Source organism: Rattus norvegicus, chromosome 15 (assembly GCF_036323735.1).
Source record: "Rattus norvegicus strain BN/NHsdMcwi chromosome 15, GRCr8, whole genome shotgun sequence".
Lineage (NCBI taxonomy): Eukaryota > Metazoa > Chordata > Mammalia > Rodentia > Muridae > Rattus > Rattus norvegicus.
The window spans coordinates 101110679-101130690 of record NC_086033.1 but is presented as its reverse complement, the minus strand read 5'-3'; the positions used below and the strand labels follow the sequence as shown (position 1 = coordinate 101130690).

The following is a 20012-nucleotide window of genomic DNA, read 5'->3' as shown; positions in this document are numbered from 1 at the left end:
AGAATATAAGAAGTCTTTTCATGCTCAAAGCTCAAGGGAACTTACAGAGACCAAGACAGCACACCCAGGGCCCGCACAGGTCTACACCAGTTGGAGTCCTAGAGCTAAAAGAAGATATGGACTCAAGCCAGGATCACTGACTCAGAAGCTATTTCTAATTGATACAGATAAAAATTTAGAGATCGCCAGGACTATCTTACTGGGGAAACAAAACTACTCATACGTGTAGGCAGCATGCCCCGCAGTAGATGAACAACAGAAGACAAACCTAATAACATTTTTGTAGGTTCCTTGTTTCATGATATTGTGTCAGAGCTATTCCTTCTTTATTTCATGGTATTTTAATTTACTTATAATTTTTCTTCTCTCTTTTTCTCCTATCATCAGAATATCTTATGTGAAGAAAAGTCTATTCCCAATAAAAGGAAGAAAATCCACACATGTACACTCACTTGTAGGATATCATAGGATCTTTCACTAGAACTCAATCATAGATTATAGATTTCCCTTTCATTTTTAGTTTCTCTTTTTTTTTTTTTTTTTTTTTGGTTCTTTTTTTCGGAGCTGGGGACCGAACCCAGGGCCTTGCGCTTCCTAGTCAAGCGCTCTACCACTGAGCTAAATCCCCAACCCCTTTTAGTTTCTTTTATATGTAATTACACACACACACACACACACACACACACACACACACACACACACACACACAGAGAGAGAGGGGGGGGGAGGGAGAGAGTCTTCTCCATATGATATCTCCAGAAGGAAAAGTATTCAATAGAGTATATAATAAAAAATGAATTTCCTTAGATGAGGATGTTGAGAGAAGAAAATAATTATCATAACTAATGTTGAAGAAATGCTTCATTATGTAAAGTGTCTACAAAAACACTTGGCAAAGTTCATCTGTATGAAAATCCTAAGTATGTATTTTTTTTCAGAGTAATTAGATTTCTGAATGTATAGAAATACTTGTATATTTGGTAGAAAGTTAATTACTAGTACTTATTAGTATCTTTAAATTGTGTGTGTGTGTGTGTGTGCATATATGTATGTATGTGTGTCTGAGCAGTGTAACAATTCACAAGTAACTCACTGAATTATTTTTAAGAACCCATTCATAACAATTTCAGAAAACCCAACCAGAAGCACTTAGAAGTTTTTTGAGTTTCCGAAGCTTTTGAGTCAGGAAAGGCACTGCTCCTAGGTGGTAGATGTACAAATTTGTATTCCAGGCCAGGGTAGTTCTTTATCACCTTTGTTGAACTTGCAGATAAAACCCCAGACACACCCTCCTGATTGTCAAAGCACATTAGCAACTGAGCTCTACGTTGAATAATTTTCTTTAAGCCAGGCAAACTCGGAGAAAGAACAAAGGGCACGTGGAAGTCAGACACAAAGCTTCCCAAAACACGAAGCCAGACAGATTTTCAATAATTTAAATGGCCAATTTGGACAAAATTTTATATTAGTTAAATCCTCTGATTGTTCATTATAATCTTTAATCAAATCATAAGTCATCCTAAAAAGGATTACAACATATGCCACATGCTTTATTCTAAGTTATAAATGTATAATTTCCAGTTAATTTAAAAACTGCTCTACATGGAAGGCTATTCATCACTGAAATGTCAAAGCTGAGTTAACTAAATATGCTTAGGCACAGAACAAAGAACAAAGGGATACAGTGAAGAGTCAAGTGTGGGCAAATGGAGAAGAGACAGCGTGTCCTTGTAGGGTCAGGATGATGCTCCAGTCTTGCACTAGAGGGAAGACAGCCCTTTGCTTCATTCTGAAGCATTATTATGAGGTCACACTGTTCAGCTCTTCTGAGCCCAGAGCCGACCTGGGCATCCTTAACACAGAACTTCAGATAGCCACAGCCGTCCTATTGAACTTTGTCTCTGTTTTAGAAAACTACCTTAGTATGTCTGCTGGACTGATCTCGTAGTTAGGTCAGGGCAGAATTACAGACTCATTGGAAAGGGGTTTCAAGGTTGTCTGGCTTAAATATTTTCTGGAAATCACCCCCAAACTCAAAGCGTCTGCCTAAAAATTTTTGGAGTGGAGACCCTCCTCAGGCACCTTAGGATAATTCTTAGAAATGTTACAAAATTTCCTCTTGTATTCACCTAGATTATGATTTTCCTTGAAGTCTTCACGTGGTAAATTTAAACGCTCTAACAAGGATACTCCAGTTTTTTTTCAAAAGGACTTAGCTCATAATTTTTTTTTTCATCTTCCTTTTGACAAAAATAGATTCAGATGCCTCGACTCTACTTTGTATTAGCAGAGCTCCCAGGCCCTTCTCCATGGAAGGGACAATTATTCTTTTTAATTATAAGCTGTAATTAATATTTTAATTAGAACAGTTTCTGATAGAATTCATTTCTCAGAAGTATAAAAAAAAAGCAAAGAATAAAGACTGTATGATCTGAACTCTTAGAGAAACCCATAGCTCTCACATCTTTAGAATTTTAAAATAAAATTGTGATTTAACTAATCTAGTCAATGCTCTGTTTTCTCTAAGTCTCTGTCCTTTTCCACTCTATATCTTTCTATATCTGTCTCTGCCTGTCTCTGTCTCCTTGTCTGTGTCTGTCTGTCTGCCTGCCTCTCATTCTCTCTCTCTCTCTCTCTCTCTCTCTCTCTCTCTCTCTCTCTCTCTCTCTCAGCCTCACTCCTTAGCTCAGGAGGGTCTGTAACTCATTCCATAGCCCCAGCTGGCCTTAAGCCCTTGGTAACCTCCTTGCCTTGGCCTTTGAGTATTAGGATTACAGGCATGAGCCAGGTTGAATACCCATCCTTTTAACATGGCTTATGAGGCAGGACTTCTGAGGAAGACATAAATAAGTACCATTTCTCCACGTGCTCGTGCTGAGGCTGGGCTTAAAACATGTGCATTAGTTCCTTTCTATGACTGTGGTAAAATATCATGCCCAAGGCAACTTGTACAAGGAAGGCTTTACTTTGGTTTACTGCTCTGCAGGGATGAGAGTCCAACATGGTAGAGAGACAGGGAAGCAGGCAGCAGTCATGAGAGCAGGGGTAGAGCTTAGAGCTCACATCTTGAACCACAAGCACAAAGCACTAGGGGCAAGGGGCACTTAAAATGACAAAAGTCCTTAAATTCTCAAAGCCCGCCTCTAGAAACATGCTGCTTCCAACCAAACCACACCTCCAAAGCTTCTTCAAAGGGTGACACTAACCAAAACCAAGTGTTTAAATGCCTGAGACGACCGTGGACATCACATTCGAGCCACCACAGCATGCCACTCTTATTTTATTCATTTAAGCATGTCTGTGTGTAAACTCAATCTTTCAACCAGGACAGAAAAACAAACAGAGTTGAGCAAGGCTGTGTCTGGCCCAAACCTTTTGACTAGGAAGGTAGAAGTGATTGACATCTATTGTTGAAGGATGTTGCTACTCATATTCCTCAGCCACAAGTAGATTATCAATTTTTCTTAGGTGATATGAAATCAGAGAGATATAGGGACCCAAGTGTGCTTATCTGTGAGTAGACACACTTGTGCTGCAGGACCCTCCTTGACCAATGGAGGTATAACAGCTTATAAAACAACGTTGGCTGCATGTCCTTGTTTCATTTTGGTCGTGAATCTTGGTTGAACAGGAATACTGCTGCAAGGCCTCTGACCACTCAACAGTCAAGTAAAATGTTGAACCTCGGTTCTAAAATCTTAGTAATACCTCAAATTTCTAATTTGGAATGTAATTAGTTATGATTTATTGTACAAACACTCCCATATCTACTTCAATGCTAGGTAATCTTTGAATTGGAGACGAGGACCTTGTTCATTTAAGAGGAATTTATCAATTATGTGTCCTCCTTTTTCATCAAAGTCCAAGTGGCTTAATTTATTATTACGTCCCTAGAAGTGATTGCTCTTAATTTACATGAGAATTAAAATGACTCCCAACGTGAAGAAAACCAATAGAGTTCATGTTCCAGTGATCACGAATATACCCTGAAACATCCTCACTGGAAAACGATAACATTGTCCGTTGAATTTCCCTGCAAGGTTCCAGCTAGAACAGACTTAAAAATACTCAGTGTCCGTCCAAAATGGCTTTTCCAGAAAGATAATTAGTATTGATGTCCAGATACATTCTTTTCATAGCCACATTACAAAACAAAGGCGGTGCAGTTCAACAACGGGTCCATTGTAGAAGATAGGGATGTAGAAATATCCCATATGGGGCAGAGGCTGCAGTGCCTGGGAGTAGAGCGTGAACATGCTGCAGGCCTCTTCTATGGCTTTCCTGGTTTTCTTAGAGCTTCAAGCACTGACCCCGAAAGGTCACTGTGGTCCTTAGAAGGGACTAAACCTGAGGGTGCTCCCATTGCTGGCAGTTGGACGCTAAAACTACTTTACCTCAGAATCGTTGCTCATGCATACCTAAACTTACGTGCTGGAAAACAAGGAGTGGGTGTTACACCGCTCTATTGATTTGTCTTATCTGAGGAAACAGCAGATCATTGTAAAAGTACACCCAAGATATACATATTTATGGCTGAGAAAGTGGAAGAATCATGGCTATTACCCTTGAAATTATTCTTTCTAGTGAACGCAGTGATGTAACATTAACGAACGTAGCCATAAACATTTATATAGCTATGAGCAGCATGGGATGAACAACTGGATAATAAGCCTGCGCAAATTCAATCTTAAAAATATAATTACATGATAAGGCCGTGAATATCTACAATGGGTACAAGAATATATATTTATTTTACTGAAGTATTTGATGTAGTGCCTCATAAAATTTAATTCACAAAATTAACTTATACTGTCTATTCTAATGGACCGAGCATCGTCTGAGAAATCAGCCTGGATCGTGTGTGGGAAGTGAGATTAAGGGCAGATAACAAAAGCTTAAATATATGACAAGGAGCTATATTTTGAAAATTCCAATCAAGCATCTCAAGCATTCGGCTTTGTTTAATCTTTAGCTGATCGGTGGGGGTGTAGGGTAAGTGAACGCATGCTGTCTGGGAAGACCAAAGGACTCTTGCGCACTTCCGCCGTGGACACGGCTTGTCTCAGGTGCTCAGCAGACACTGAATAGATAATGAGCAAACCTCAGAGGTGCTCAGCATCATAATTTCTACTGCACAGAAAAAAAAAATGAGATCCAGTGAGTTTAAATTATTTGCTCAAATCTGCAGCTCTTACTGTGTTGGTGCCAAACTCACACCACAGATTTCTTGAGTCATGACAAGTACTAACATTTTTCAGTTCAAATGTAGGGATCCTGCCTAAGATATAGTCATAGGTTAATTAACAAGGGACCTATGTTTTGGGAACTGTGTGGTTTCTATTACAGTCTGAATTTCACAGTGTGTTCTAATACAGACCAGGCAGTGGTTATCAGGGGAGAACAGGACCCTCTCGGTGCAGTCAGGAGATGGAGCAGGCATGAGGTGTTTGAGGTTGCTGTTCAAATGACATCGTGTGTTAGCCAGCTTCCTACAACGATGCAAATACCAAGACGGAAAGGTTTGCTTTCGCCCACAGGTGAGCTGGTTTGTGTGCATGGGTTTCCGTCCATTTGTCCTGATGCATTGGGCTTGTACCATGGGAGTCTGTCCTGTGGGGAGTACATGGTGGAAGAGAGACAATTACGCCCAAGACACCTCACTTGAGCTCACCGCTTACAGCTTCCTTGGTGTCCTAGCAAATCCTTACCACGTGGGCATGTTGGAGACAGTTCTCAATGCACGGCACATGCTTTGTAGGACTTTAAAAACATTCATTTCACTTGTAATCATGTGGGTCTGTCTTTGCTGTGCTCTGTTCAGGTGAGGCCAGTGAAGAGCAAAGAGCATGGACCCCTGAGGGCTAGACCTACGGGTGGCTGAAAGCTGCCGGACACGGGTAATTTTGAAATTAAACTTGGATCCTGTGGAAAAGTAGTGCATGCTCTTACCTGCTGAGGTGTCTCTCTAGTGTTCCATGCATTTTTATAAGCCAAAGGGATATACTCTAATGTAATAGCCAAAAATAACGAACAGGAAGTAAGTTAACGGTAACGTAGCCATGTATGATCATCAAGTGTTACTATGTCATGTTCATAGCTGTGTGCGTGTGTGCTTCTGTATGACTGACAGAAGAGTACATTTGCCTGTCACAAGTACCTGGATTCCATGCTGCTTCAAAAGTGCGAAGTCTGCCTTTGGCTGAAACATGCATTCAACAGTGCATGGCTGGTCCTCCAACCATTCGGGAACTCAGACTGGTATCGAATCACGTGTTGGAGAATGGGAGCATTGTTCATTGCCGTAGGTGGTAAGAAGTACACCGAACCGTGTGTTGTTTCCACAGTAATAATGACCTGAACCTTTTCTCTTTGGACCTAACACCCTCATGTCAAGCAAGTCTTCCCACCGAGCCATCAGACCCTCGAAGAGATGCTGTCTGGTCAGCAGTGGCCATTGATTACATCTCTGTTTCCCTGGTATGTGCTCTTCAAAGAACACTGGAAACTTGGGAGTCGTTTTTAATCCCACGTCTCTCTGACAATGTTCTGTGACTGATCACATTGCCTGGGTTTCTGTACTGTAGAATTTAGCTGATGATTAATCCTTTTCTCAGTGTCAACTGGGAGAGAGCAGGTAAAGACATAGACGACGTGGCATGCATTTTATTAGTGTAGAATCTTTAAAGCCACATGAAGATTTGTCAGAGAGGGGACCTGTCTCCCAAGGCGGGGAACAAAGATCGAAAGTTGTCACAATTTCTAAAAATCAGCCAATAACTATACTTATATCTAGGTTTTAGTGAAAAGGCCAAAATTCTCTGATTCTTTCATTGTGGGAAGTCTCAGATCATGGTGAAAGAGAAACCATATGAGGGACACATGCTATTTCTCATGGAGATCTCTTTAAAGAGTGCTTTGCAATTAAGAGTTGATTAATACATATGCTATTGTCCCTTTGAAAGTAGCTGACACTTTGGATCGTGCCAGAGACAAAGGCAGGCATCTCTATAGTTGTATGAGGTAGTGAGTGCTGAATAAGGCAGCTTTTATCTCTCAGGCCTAGGTATTTTGATCCAGTCTAAATTTGGTTTTTCAACAACATAAGCAGAAAATGACTATCTGAGAAGGTTCTGATGAGGCAGAGAGGCTTTGAAACTTTCCTTTTAATGGCTCTGAAGTAAGCCAGTGAGTGGGGCTGCTTTAGGGATTTGTGACTAACCCTGATCATCTGACAAGGACAGGATTCCCCATTGAGACAAATAATAGAAAACACGGTTCAATGGTTGTTTTGAAAAATCTTGGGGAAAATTCACAGTAAGTTTCTCTCTATGCAAAATCCTGACACTTCCCTGGGCCTATCTCTAGGCTGTGCCCCTATGGAGGGAGGGAGCAAGTGTCCTTGATCCAAGTGACTTAAGTTTCACAAGTATATTGGAGAGGGTAACAGAGAGCCACCAATGGTTGTCAGTGGAGATTAAATGGGGAACAACAAAACCATGAGACATTTTATTCTATTCCTCTAGAAGGCTGATGTGGCTAACTATGTATGTTTTAAACAAATGAGGTGAAATGAAAATACAATAGCCACTTTGTGGTTATAAGACAGTTAGGAAGTAACTTACCATTCATTGCTTCCTCTTACATATGAGATAATATGGTCTAGAGCACCTCAATTATTTGGCTGAGATAAACAGTAGTAGTCTGAGCTAAGACTAAGACCCATTGTCTTCATCACTGCCTACATGTTAACAAGACAACTCACCTCTCATTAAGTGGCCAATGGTGGAGACATATAAAACACAATGCATATTATTTAATTAAAGTATACTCATGAGACACTTTGGGACAATGGGGATATATTCTGAGAAATGAGTCCTGAGGTGATTATGTCATTGTATGAATATCAAGGGTATGCTGTCATGGACTAAGAACAACATGATTTCATTCAGACGTGATAGGATCGTACCCAATCAAAATTGTACTTATGCTCTGCCCCTGGCCAAAGCCTTTGTATTGTATGATTAAATTCAGGTTTCTGTTGTACATACTAAGTCTATTAAGAAAATGTTTCTAACTATAAAGACAGTATTTTTGAAAAGAGGTAAAACATTCTTTTTTTCCTGGAAGAATTAGAACCAAATTACACAAGGATAGAAGTAAACTGTGGGTGAAATGCCAAGGTTCTTTCATTCACATTTCTCTGTACTAAGGCTAACCACTCCAGAGAGAACCATTCCAAGATGGTCGTCTTTGACTGTAACATTGAGTTGCTCAGGATGAAAGAAGAACTCTGAAGGCTCGGCCTTCAGGGAGGGTGGACCGATGCTGTTTTATCTCCTTTTGAAGCTGCTTCTCACGGTCCTCTTAAACATTTAATAGCGCACCAAACTCAATGCAGACAAAGGGAGAAACAGAGAGCCAAGAGTGCACGAGGCACTTTGTTCTGAGAAGGTTTTTAAAACTTGCAACTTTAGTCTCAGAGAGTAGACTCTGATATTTTTGTTTCCTAATTTTCTATGCCACGGTGAGGCAGACCACACAGTAAAATACAAAAGCCCTCCCTAGCCAACAGTATCCAAGCAGCTTGTGGAGGGATTCTCCATGTGGAACATAAAGAGGGTCTAGATAAAGACTACTGCAGTAATGTCTTCCTAGGACAGAGTCAAACATGCTTTACATGCCCAGAACACATGAGTCTCTGAGGGAAACTGGAAGGGAGAAATGATTCTTCAATCCTCATTCACAATTGTCTGGGAAGCTAGAAGAGACAGCAGAGGCCCAAAAGTTAATGCTTTTCAAGCTCCTCCCTGGGGCAGTCAATCACAGCTATCCTTTAACATCCAATGGGGATTCATTACAGACAACCCCTCCCTGCCCCCGAGGATAACCAAATTCACAGATATTCAAGGCCCTTATATTCATTGATGAGCTATTTGCATAAAATTCACTTAGTCCTTTCGGACTTCATAGTATTTCCTGGTTTCTGTAATTCCTATCGTAGTATAATCTCCATGCGAATCATGGTTAACTCCATTGCTTACCAGATAACGAACAAGAAAAACAGATGAACAAGAAAACAAATGCAAGTGTTGGGGAAGATTCAATGCTTTAAAGTATTTTTACCAAAGTCCGACTGGTTGCAAACATAGGAGTGTACAAGACAGGCGTGTGGAAAACTAACGTCATTTCAAACAGACCTGATACCTACCACATAACATATGTCCAGAGTTTGAGTGTATGAGCATCCTTATGCATTTTATGTTTTCTTTGTAAATTTAACAAAAATCCACTCAAATTAAATCATAGCTGTCATTCAATACCTACAGTTGTAAAGTATTAGACTGGAGATTTACCTAAGGTTTCTGTGTATCTCTCTACTTATATCGGGGAAGGCACTGAGTGATGCTTGGACATCTAAGATTCAGAGTGATGTGTGATGATGGCTAAGTGCCCACTGCATGATACTATCCTTTTTTCCACACTTTCTCCAGTTTCTCCCACCATTTGCGCCATTTTTTTCTTTTTTGGACCATGTATATGTTAACAGAGTAGAAAATACAAGCCTTTCATAGAGATGGAGCCTTAGTTAAAGGCCTAAAGTCAAATAAGATCTTAATAAATGAAGCGAAATTAAAACTGGAACTTGAGGGGAAGTGGTACGTGGAGATTTGGGATGGCAAACACACGCAGGTGTAGAACAAAGGGGCAAGATTTGCACTTCTAGCTCCCAAGTAGTTCAAGCAACAAATAAAAGAGGAAACTGTTGTCATCGGAATTACATGTGCCGTTTTATGCGGCAGTGATTTCCGGTAGTAAGATGGGCTATAAACTGAACAACAGGGCTGTTTGAGGCCTGTTTACAGTAAGTCGTGCCTTGGATTTCAGAATGAATGTGTTAATCCATGCTAATCTGCCTCAATCTTTGAAAACAATTACATTTATTTTACAACCCACCTGGCACCACTGGCTAGTTTTGTGAATATGCCCCACTGCTTATATATTTTTACTTTATTGTACCTGCAGGCAGAGGAAAAGCAAATAAAAAGATAATAATGGCGAATTTGATTAAAGTTGCCCAATGCTGTATGCAACAGCTTCAGATAGATCAAGCTCAATGTCTGAATTTTTAATCAGGTTTAGCAAATTTTACAATATGAAAAAACATATAATACTGTGTGAATGTTAGAGTGTTCAATCACTTTCAGCAGCTCTTTGCAAAGTGCAACCATCTTATTTTAATCAAAAAGTTTTCCAAGTTTTTTTTTAATTTATCGGATATTAACACACTCCCAGAAAGACAGGCAACGATTATATGTACCTTCCTAAATATTATCCCTTAATGTCAGTGGTGGGTTCTTCCTGGGTAAGCAATGTCCTCTTGGGCCTTAATTACAAAACATTCTCTCTCTCCTTGCAGCATTCGTTCCTGTCGGCTTTTGAGTTCTGCTTGCAGATCAAATACGTTGGAATGTTTTATGACAAGAAAAGTTTTATCAACTCTTTAAACTATAGTGGTTACCTAGGGCCACTGGACTTCCCCAGGTCCTAAAATGACAAATGAAATGAATGAAAACCTCTAATTCATTTAGATTCCGGGCAACTCGCCAGCATCTCACCTACTGTGTTCCAGACAATGTGTTAGGTATTTTCAATGCACTATGAAAGAAAACAAAGTACCTTCTCGTTGAACTTGTTTTAATAGGTCTAAGATAACAAATATTATCACATATGTATATATGGATTAAGGGAGTGATCTTGACGGTCAGGAGGGAAATATGCTAAGGAAACTTAGAATTCAAGACAGGTAAGTAAAAGCTGAGTCTGTAAGGTAAACCCTCTTTGTGTTGGCCATTCTTCACGGAAAACCCAAGGGGATTGTCACCCCCACTTCTGCACTGAAAGATTTTTCAGTCACAGGCCCTAATTTTTCTTTCCTCTATAGTAAGTTGAAAATGCAAAAGGAGATAGTACATAGGAAAAGCTGGACCAACAACCGACAGTAGGAGTGTGGGAATGAGCATTATGTCTGGTCTGAAAGATGCTACAGTATCCTTAGTGTCACAGATAGGTTGCTGGGGGCTGAATATTTATGTCCGCTCACATTAAGATATTTATGCCACATGTCTAATGTAAAGGTATTAGCGAAAAGTAGGTCATGAGGGAGGAGCCCTCACCAAGGGATTAATGCCCTGATAGAAGAGACACCCTCAGAAGCTTGTTTCTAGTCTTGCCACAGTGAGAACAGAGAAAGGATGTTTATCCACCATCCAGAAAACTGTTTCTCCCCGAACAACTAAACCTATCAGCACTCTTATGTTGGATCTTCTATCCCCCAGAACCTCAAGGAAATGATTTCTCTTATTTATAAGCACCCAGCAATGGTACCTTTGCCATGATAGCTACAGAAACTAAGATAAAGAAACGGGGAAACCAGGACACATACCTGTTCTTGGGTCTAGGTTTCCTTTTATACTGAACACCTTTGCTCTCATTCCACACGTGTATCTATGCAATGGATGTGAGTGGAGCAGCTGGTATGTTGGGCCTCAGTGAGACATCAGCGGTGAGAAGCACGAGAAGGGTGTGTATCGGAGAACGTTAGAGAAGAGAGGGGGCTTGAGGAGAGAACACACTTCCTTCTGTGCATGGGCTCTGGGGTATGAGGAATTTGGGAACAATACAAGTAAACCCCAAACCAGAAATCATTATTTTGCCTAAGCAACAACAGCCACTGATTTCTGGATGGGAAGGGGGATGGGGGTGGGCTTCCTGGCTACAAGTGTGTTTGTGGGAGTAAATGAACAACATGTTAATGCTTAATCCTGGGATTAGCCTTCAAAGTTAAACTGAATGAGAGACTTTTGCCTTCCAAACAAAAAGTAAACAAAATGTACAGGTCTTTGTTGTTGTCTCATTTTCAAGATCTTTAATCAAGAGAACTCTAAGGTTGAGCCAAGAATTCTGCTTAAACCTTGTGTTTAAAATTCTAAAGACATTCAGAGCACCAACGTTGGGTAATAACATTGCGGTTGAATGAATGCCAAGCATGTTTTGAGGTAGCGAACAAGAGGGACTCGTCTCCCTTTCATTCCACACTTATCTGGACCCCGAACTCCTTGGCGTGTGGCTTCACTTCCAGTTTCTGCCCCAAACTTCCAAAGTAAAAGGAGAAAATCCATCACCCGGAGACAACATCTCACCTTAGCGACTCCTCTCCATTTTCCTCAACTGCCACTCTCGTCATGGGCTCAGAGGTCAACAGTTACCTGAATCATTTGTACACAGGATGCTGGGTGTATGTGCAGTGTTTGTTTTCTTGTTTGGATCATCACGTCAGGTAGACCTATCAGGCTCCGGTCCTTAGGCGGGATCCAATGTCTGTGCTACACTGTATTTTTAAAACAGTATTGGCTTGTGCTTTGAGATTATATGTAACCTCTAACCCACTTCAGAGACAACAGCTAGTTGTCTGAGGTGATCAGGGGTCAATATCTCAGAGCATCTTCATTGTTCAAATCTCATGTTTTATCACGTTCATGTTTATTAACAAACATGGATTTTTAGATTGTTTCCTGCTTGGTGTAATAAAAGCTCAGAGGAGGAGCTGAGGAGCTGCAATAACCAGGGACAGGAAAGCATCAGAAAATATCCTGTGCACACCTGGACATGTCATCCTGTACATGACATGTACATGCTAACAGAAAACACTGTGTGCCTACCAGTCTTACCTGTACATGTTAATAACAACACTGTGCCCACAGACCTTACCTGTACATGCTAACAGAAAACACTGTGTGCCTACTGGTCTTACCTGTACATGTTAACAAAAGCACTGTGCCTACTGGTCTTAACTGTACATGTTAATAACAACACTGTGCCCACGGGCCTTACCTGTACATGCTAACAACAACACTGTGTGTCTACTGGACTCCATGCTCTCCAGCACTGACACTTCCTAGGGGAGCATTGTCTGATTCCAGGTGAAGCTGACTGGTTCCCTGTATCAATAGAGTCAGCCATCCAGGTAAAAGGTTTTCTGGAACTGCTCGGGGTTTATAGGACTAGGGTGTGTAGTGCATATATTATTTTTTGCATGAGAAAGTGGTGTGCCAGATTCTGGCAGGGGTCTGGCTTTGCCTGCGACCATCTAGGCCATATTTCACAATCCCCAAAACAAGTAGTCCCTAGGAGCAACAAAATACCCTAACAGTTACTTAACTGTTAAGCCAGCTCTGGTAAATCTGTGAACAATGAGGCTAATCTGTTGAATGACTAGAGGCTTGAAGGAACCTTCCCTAGCAGACACAGCTGACAATTAAACCCTGGTGGGTACTAGCTTGGGTTCCTCTAAGGGGAGACGAGCTACCTACCAAATCATCGAGTCACCCTGGTTGTTTTACTTTAAGTATTTACATCTCCAAAAACTGTACTAAACGTCGGGGACAGCTGAACACTGCTGTTGAATTTCTAACGTGAGCTACACGGGGTGAGGAGGACATCCTGCCTGTCAGAAACTCACTTCGTTGCAAAGTGAACGTTCTAAGAAATAATTGTTGTCTACAGTGTTTTTCTACTATTAAAAGACCAGTGCAGCTCCTGCTAAGATTGGTTTGAGTTATTTATGATATAAATTAGACTTTACTTAAGGATTTTTGGGGTAGCTGTCAGACTCTCTGTGTGTGTGTTCCAGATACTAAGTGAAGTTATAAAATTAACTTACTCTCCGGCTTTATCTACGGTGCATTTGGAATAAAGTCGGTCTCCGTTTAAAACCTATAAAATGATCTCTTGTCTTTTATCAGCTGTCCTGTTTAATTACCTCTGGTCTTTGTGTGATTGAGACCATGTGCTCCGTCAGACACGTTTGGTTTCTGTCAATTCTCTTTTATCCAGTAAGCCTGCTGCTTTTGAAGGTCATACATTCAAACACGGATTCAAAGAACCACGCCGGCACTACACACAGGAAAAGCAGGCTAAGTATGTGACAGATTTTGCATGGGAGTTGCTAGTGCATGTGTTCCTCTTTTGAATACAGTATTTGTGCTGCATTCGACAGTGACAGAAAACAAATGTGGTTCTTTCCTTCACTGGAATGACTTTGTCATTTTATGCTACTTACCGCTTCATACAAACTCCTGAGACAAACACCTTCCTGGATAGAACTGCAATGGCCGATACAGAGACACACAGATTCTCAGAGACTGTATTAGTTTAGCTTGGTTTTAGTTGTTCTTGTTTAGTTTTGTGGGGGTTTTGTTTGTTTGTTTGTTTGTTTTTCCAGAGGATTTCTCTCTTTGTAGCCCTGGCTGTCCTAGAACTCGTTCTGCAGAAAAAGGCTAGCCTTGATTTCAGAGATTTGTCTGACTCTAGAGAGCTAGGATTAGAGGTCTGGACCAGCATTCAATGGGCAATTTTATTAGTTTTAGTGGACTTCAGACAATTACTTTCTGGTAAAATAAAAACAATGAATGTTCTGGGAGTTTTTAATCTTTCAATAGAGCAAATTTGGAAAAATATCTTTTAAAAATATACGTACTCAGAAACTAAATTTTTAAAAAGAGAAATGGAAACAAAAGAGAGATTATTAAGGAGAAGAATGAACTGGTGTGGCTGGAGTAGAGAAGTCAACAAGAGCGGGTATGAGGAGGGTGAACAGTAGAAAACCACGTTGTGCCCATGTATATAAAAGTAAAACACCTATAGTTTTGTACAGTTAGTGTACACTAGTAAAATTTAAAGGCAAAGTAAATATACGTATATTGGCACATGTATGTGAACAAGGTATGCATGGTATGTATGTGTATGCATGTTCACATGTGTGTAAGTGCTATGTGAAGGTTTACATACATGCATGTGTAGCCATGTATGAGGAGTCCAGAGATTGATGCTAGGTACCTCCACAATTATCATCCATCTTACTTAGTGAGGTAGTATCTATAAGTGACCCCAAGTTCACCAATTAAATGGGGTTAGCATGCCGGCTTGCCTTGGAGATGCCCTGTCCCTCCCCCTTAGCTCTAGAGTTACAGGTAGGCCTTCATGGCTATCTGGCATTTACCTGAGTCCTCAGGACCTGAACTCTTGCTACTCCTTATGGGTCAAGTACTTTAACCACCTAGTCATTCCTCTAGCCCTTTGAATAGAATTAAAAATCTCTTACAGAGGGGCTGGGGATTTAGCTCAGTGGTAGAGCGCTTACCTAGGAAGCGCAAGGCCCTGGGTTCGGTCCCCAGCTCCGGGAAAAAAAAAAAAAAAAAAAAAAAAAAAAGAACCAAAAAATCTCTTACAGAACAAAGTATTAACTTTGCTCTAATTGTTATTGTACATGTAAATAAATGGGGTTCCAGCAGAAAAATGCATCTTTAGCAGTTACTGAGAAACCTTAACATATTTTTCCAGTTTCTGAAATTTCAGGTACCATTGATGATCTTCCCCAGAACAGGCTGATGGCCTCTTTGATTCTGTCTTATCAAGAAGAAAGGCTTTGGATGAAAGTAGGAAGAACTGCTGACTTCGAAGACTTACGTTTTAACTACTCGACCACTCAAATTGGATTTAAATGTTAGGGGAGAAATTTTCATCATGCTAATGGTTTTTCCAATATTGATCATTAGTACCTCGACTGCATTTTTCTCTAATTAAATATACATCTCCTTCTCCTGAGAATAATTATAATAACTATAGGAGATTTGTTTATCTTAACAAGATTACATTGTTAAAATTTGATATGCTTCTTCCAGATTCTTGGACGCTGACTGCCTTCCCTAGCTCTCCATCCTTCAGAAATCCTTGGAGACTTAGCAGGAAGGACAAACTATCACTTTCAGGAACCAGAGAGTAAAGAAACATGATTATTCATTAACGTATTTTCAAAGTGACATTCTGCAAGTGTACCGAATTTGCTTGCATAATTTCTTAACTACATGATCATTTTTATTAACCCCCAAATAACCAACTGGTATGTGCCTAAGGCTGTATATTCATGCAGTCCTCTAAGATAAGAAATTAAATTTCCTACAATCAACCATGTGAAAGGTATGTGGTCCAAACTTTATGATTTATCAACGTATGCACTGGACATAAGATAATCAACATAACAAAGGTTTGTTGAACTATTTCTCCCTTCCTTTGCTACTTACAGTAAAGAGAGTTGGAGTAGCATCCGTCATATGCTGATGCTCTGTGTGGGGGGTTCTTGGGCAATTGCTTGGGAGAGACAGTGAGAAACTGTTATTTGTAAGCCATCAAGAAAATATGAAGTAGAATGAAGTTCCAGGTTGACTCAGGATCTGTAGCACAACAGAGGGAGTGAGCAGCATGTGGAAAGACTCAAGAACATCTCCGACAAGTGTGTAAGACAGCACTGCTGGAGGGTGACTCTGCACCTTGTGTGCTGTGTGACTTGAGGATTTCACCTCCCCTACCTGGCTACTTACATTATGTTTGTACGTTGAAGAGCAACATTAAGTTTACAGTTTTTGATGATGGTCCTAGAGAGAAGCTGCACAGAGTATAAATCTTATGGCCTTCAGCAGCAAACCACTGAACTGAGAATAGGACCCCCGTTGAAGGAATCAGAGAAAGAACTGGAAGAGCTTGAAGGGGCTCGAGACCCCATATGTACAACAATGCCAAGCAACCAGAGCTTCCAGGGACTGAGCCACTACCTAAAGACTATACATGGACTGACCCTGGACTCTGACCTCATAGGTAGCAATGAATATCCTAGTAAGAGCACCAGTGGAAGGGGAAGCCCTGGGTCCTGCTAAGACTGAACCCCCAGTGAACTAGATTGTTGGGGGGAGGGCGGCAATGGGGGGAGGATGGGGAGGGGAACACTCATAAAGAAGGGGAGGGGAGGGATTAGGGGGATGTTTGCCTGGAAACCGGGAAAGGGAATAACACTCGAAATGTAAATAAGAAATACTCAAGTTAATAAAAAAAAAATCTTATGGCCTTGAAGACCTTGGGCAACATAGCTGAACTTAGTACAGTGCATAGATATCTTCTAGTCCATAATTTCTCAATGTGGTTTAAGGCCAGGGAGTTCTGTCCTCACAATCTTTCTGCCTAATTGTTAACCAGTGGGGCTTGAGGATGTTGTTTCTTCCTCTTTGATACCCCACATCAGAAGTGAGACCTTTGAGAAAGAGAAGGCAGGTCGTCTCTAAAGTAGTCAAAGAATGGGCTTATGGGAAATCAGAAGACACTGTTCCAAAAATCTGGAAAGGGCTGAGAATGAGAGAACACTGGAAGAGCGAAGAACCAGCTCTCAGGAGTCCCCACAGGAGACTGACATCCACATGCCTGGGGAAACAGAGGGAACCAAACTGACTTCTTGCTTTTCTCCCTTTAACTAATGAGGAGGCCAAAAAAAAACAGACTCTGATGAGATCAGAGGCTGCTCATCTGGGGCTGTGGTGAGAAAATGACATGGAGTTGGTGTAGGCCATTTCCCTGTCTGCCATTCTGGACAAGATGGCCAATAGAAACTTACTTTTAGACTATCCAAGGACAAATGACACAGCCTCAAATTCTGCATTCGTGTACGAATTTAATTTTCTTAGGGATGGAACTCCCACCTTCCAGAAACTTCTGAAAAGAATCTATGATTTCAAATGAGTTAAATGTACTCATTGGAGTCTATCGGACAAACAGTAACATTATGAATTAAAAGAAAAACTATTCAAATACAGGAAACAGTCATTGCTGAAAATCTAAGTGACAAGCCAATGCTCAACTGAAATTTGGTTTGGTTTATGATGGACTCAGAAAGCGACGAACTTCTCTTCAAACCACAGGATTATTATCAAGGGGTCCCAAAGCCTTGTGTCGAAATCCGGTCAAAAGATATGATGAAGAGATAAATATCAAGCGTCACCGTCACTTAATTTGAATGAAAGCTTGTTCCTGTCCTGATGCTCTCAGAGAGGCTGCCCTTTACTATGAGCACATGTTTGGCCTTTCTTTTTCTACAAGATTGCTTTCCTTGCTCATGAGGGGAGTTCTCAGCACCATCCTCATCCCTCTTGAGGAGTTAACACTAATACATTAAAGTACAACTCTCTGGCCTCGAGTTTTAATGAAAAGATTCTGTGTCTGAGTTAGGATAGATAACCTTGTCCTAGAGAACAGCTCCCACCATGACGAGGGAGAACACTTAGTTCTTCATGGCGCCCTTGTGGGAGACATACGTTATTCCTGAAGACTAATTATATCTGTAGTAGATATTAACATTGTGAAAGACACCCATCTTTTATGTTTTCAGTGTGGAATGAATTTTGTAGTATATGTGTGTGAGTGCACGCATACATGAGTGTGCATTCATGAAGGCAGTTGGTATCAATTGGCTTTCAGGATCACATCTCATTGACGTGCTCTGAAACAGTGTGGACAAGACATCTGTCCTTTAAAGTCAAAACCACTTCTCTGTGATTGACACTGACAGACTGATACAAGACATTCCTCGGATTTCCCACAGGTCTCTGGACCACATGGTAAACAGGTTCACATAAAGGGTAAATACACGGTGGCATAGTTGACTCTGTGAGCCACATGGCGTAGATAACCTCTTCTGAACTCTCTTATCTGAGAGGAAGGTTGGAAGGTCAGGAAGATGGTTGTTGAGGTTTCAAATAGAAGGAAAGGACAACCCTGGGTCTCTGGGGATGCTGGTGGCTGACTGCCAACAGTGTCAGAAGGCAGGATTATTTGAATCAGTGGTTATCAATTGTGGCTCCTATCAGTAGCATCAGCAGCATCGAGTGCTTGTTAGAAAAGCAGGATCCTCACAACAGAGCTACTGAATTACATGCCTAGGCCTCTGTGGTTTATCAAGTCCTCTACGTGGTCCCATAGATCTAAGAACCGCTCACCAAGCTTCACCTTTCAGCGTTGCTGGTGAACCTGGGCTTTCAGGGTAGCAGTTGGCCATCTGCCATGAGAGTGTTTCAATCTAGGGTCATATGTTCTGGTAATAGAACTAAGGAAGCAGTGTTTGGGCTTAGACTGGTGGTGTAGGTTTCCACGTCCAGAGTAAAGTAGGTTAGTGAGGCATCTCCAGTAGGGAACCCAGGCAACTCCTATCGAGCGTCAGAGTAGTAGCTGCTGAACATAGAAGAAGCTGGAGGTATGCAGTACAAGGACTTGCATTCCTTTACCTTTAGTAGGGTGTTTGTAATCCTCTAATTTACCATCTTAACAAATATGTTCTGCTCAAACTTTCCTTGAGGAAAGATCACTCATTTTAATGGGAATATCTTTAATTCCACTACTACATTAAAAATATATTTGTTAAAATAGACAAGTGATCTGTATGGTTTTTAAAACGTGTTCTGCCAAGTCTGTGAAATGAAAAGTAACTTATGCTGCATTCCTGGCTGAGTACTTAGCAACATCATTGATCTTTATGGAAAATGTGTCAATACACCTCAAAATATCAACACACAATATTGTCCTTTCCAATCCCAGGAACCAGACAGGAATGTGAAAAATCTTCCCATTAACACACAAACTCGAATACCTTTGCAAACCAAAGGAGGTGATTTGCAATCGTGTTGCAAAAGAAGGATGGCTCTGGGTTAACTGTACCTGGGTCAGATTTAAACAGTGATCTCAGCTAATTGTTTTGTTTTTCTTCAAAGGTTTATTGAGAAACACTTAAAAGAACAAGGCTAAAGACTTAAAATGGAAACGAGTAGCGCCTTTGCTCCTTTTGGTCAAATATGCTATAGCTTGGATGGTGGAGATGGGTCAGAGAATAGGAAAGCTCGCTGTGCAAGCACGTGGACCTGAACTCCTTAAAAAAGCTGGGTGCAGAAGCATGCAACTGTATCCACAGCAGCATGGGCGGCAAAGACAGGAGGACCGCTGGGGCTCTCTGGTACTAACTTCCATCCAGGTTCAGAGAGAGCCTGCCTAAGGGAATAAGACAGAGAATGGTAGAGCAGGTCACCTAACATCCTCTTCACAGAAGTGGACTAGCACACCACACACATGTGTGTGAATATATG

At 41.0% G+C, this 20012-nt stretch overlaps 1 protein-coding gene and 1 pseudogene across 2 annotated transcripts in view; both read right to left on the bottom strand.

Annotated features, from left to right (window-relative positions):
- Positions 1-20012, bottom strand: part of Gpc6 (glypican 6) — a 997624-nt gene that overhangs the window by 304348 nt on the left and 673264 nt on the right. The window lies entirely within an intron of this gene.
- LOC134482017 (importin-5-like) overlaps positions 1-20012 on the bottom strand; it is a 56621-nt pseudogene that overhangs the window by 13459 nt on the left and 23150 nt on the right.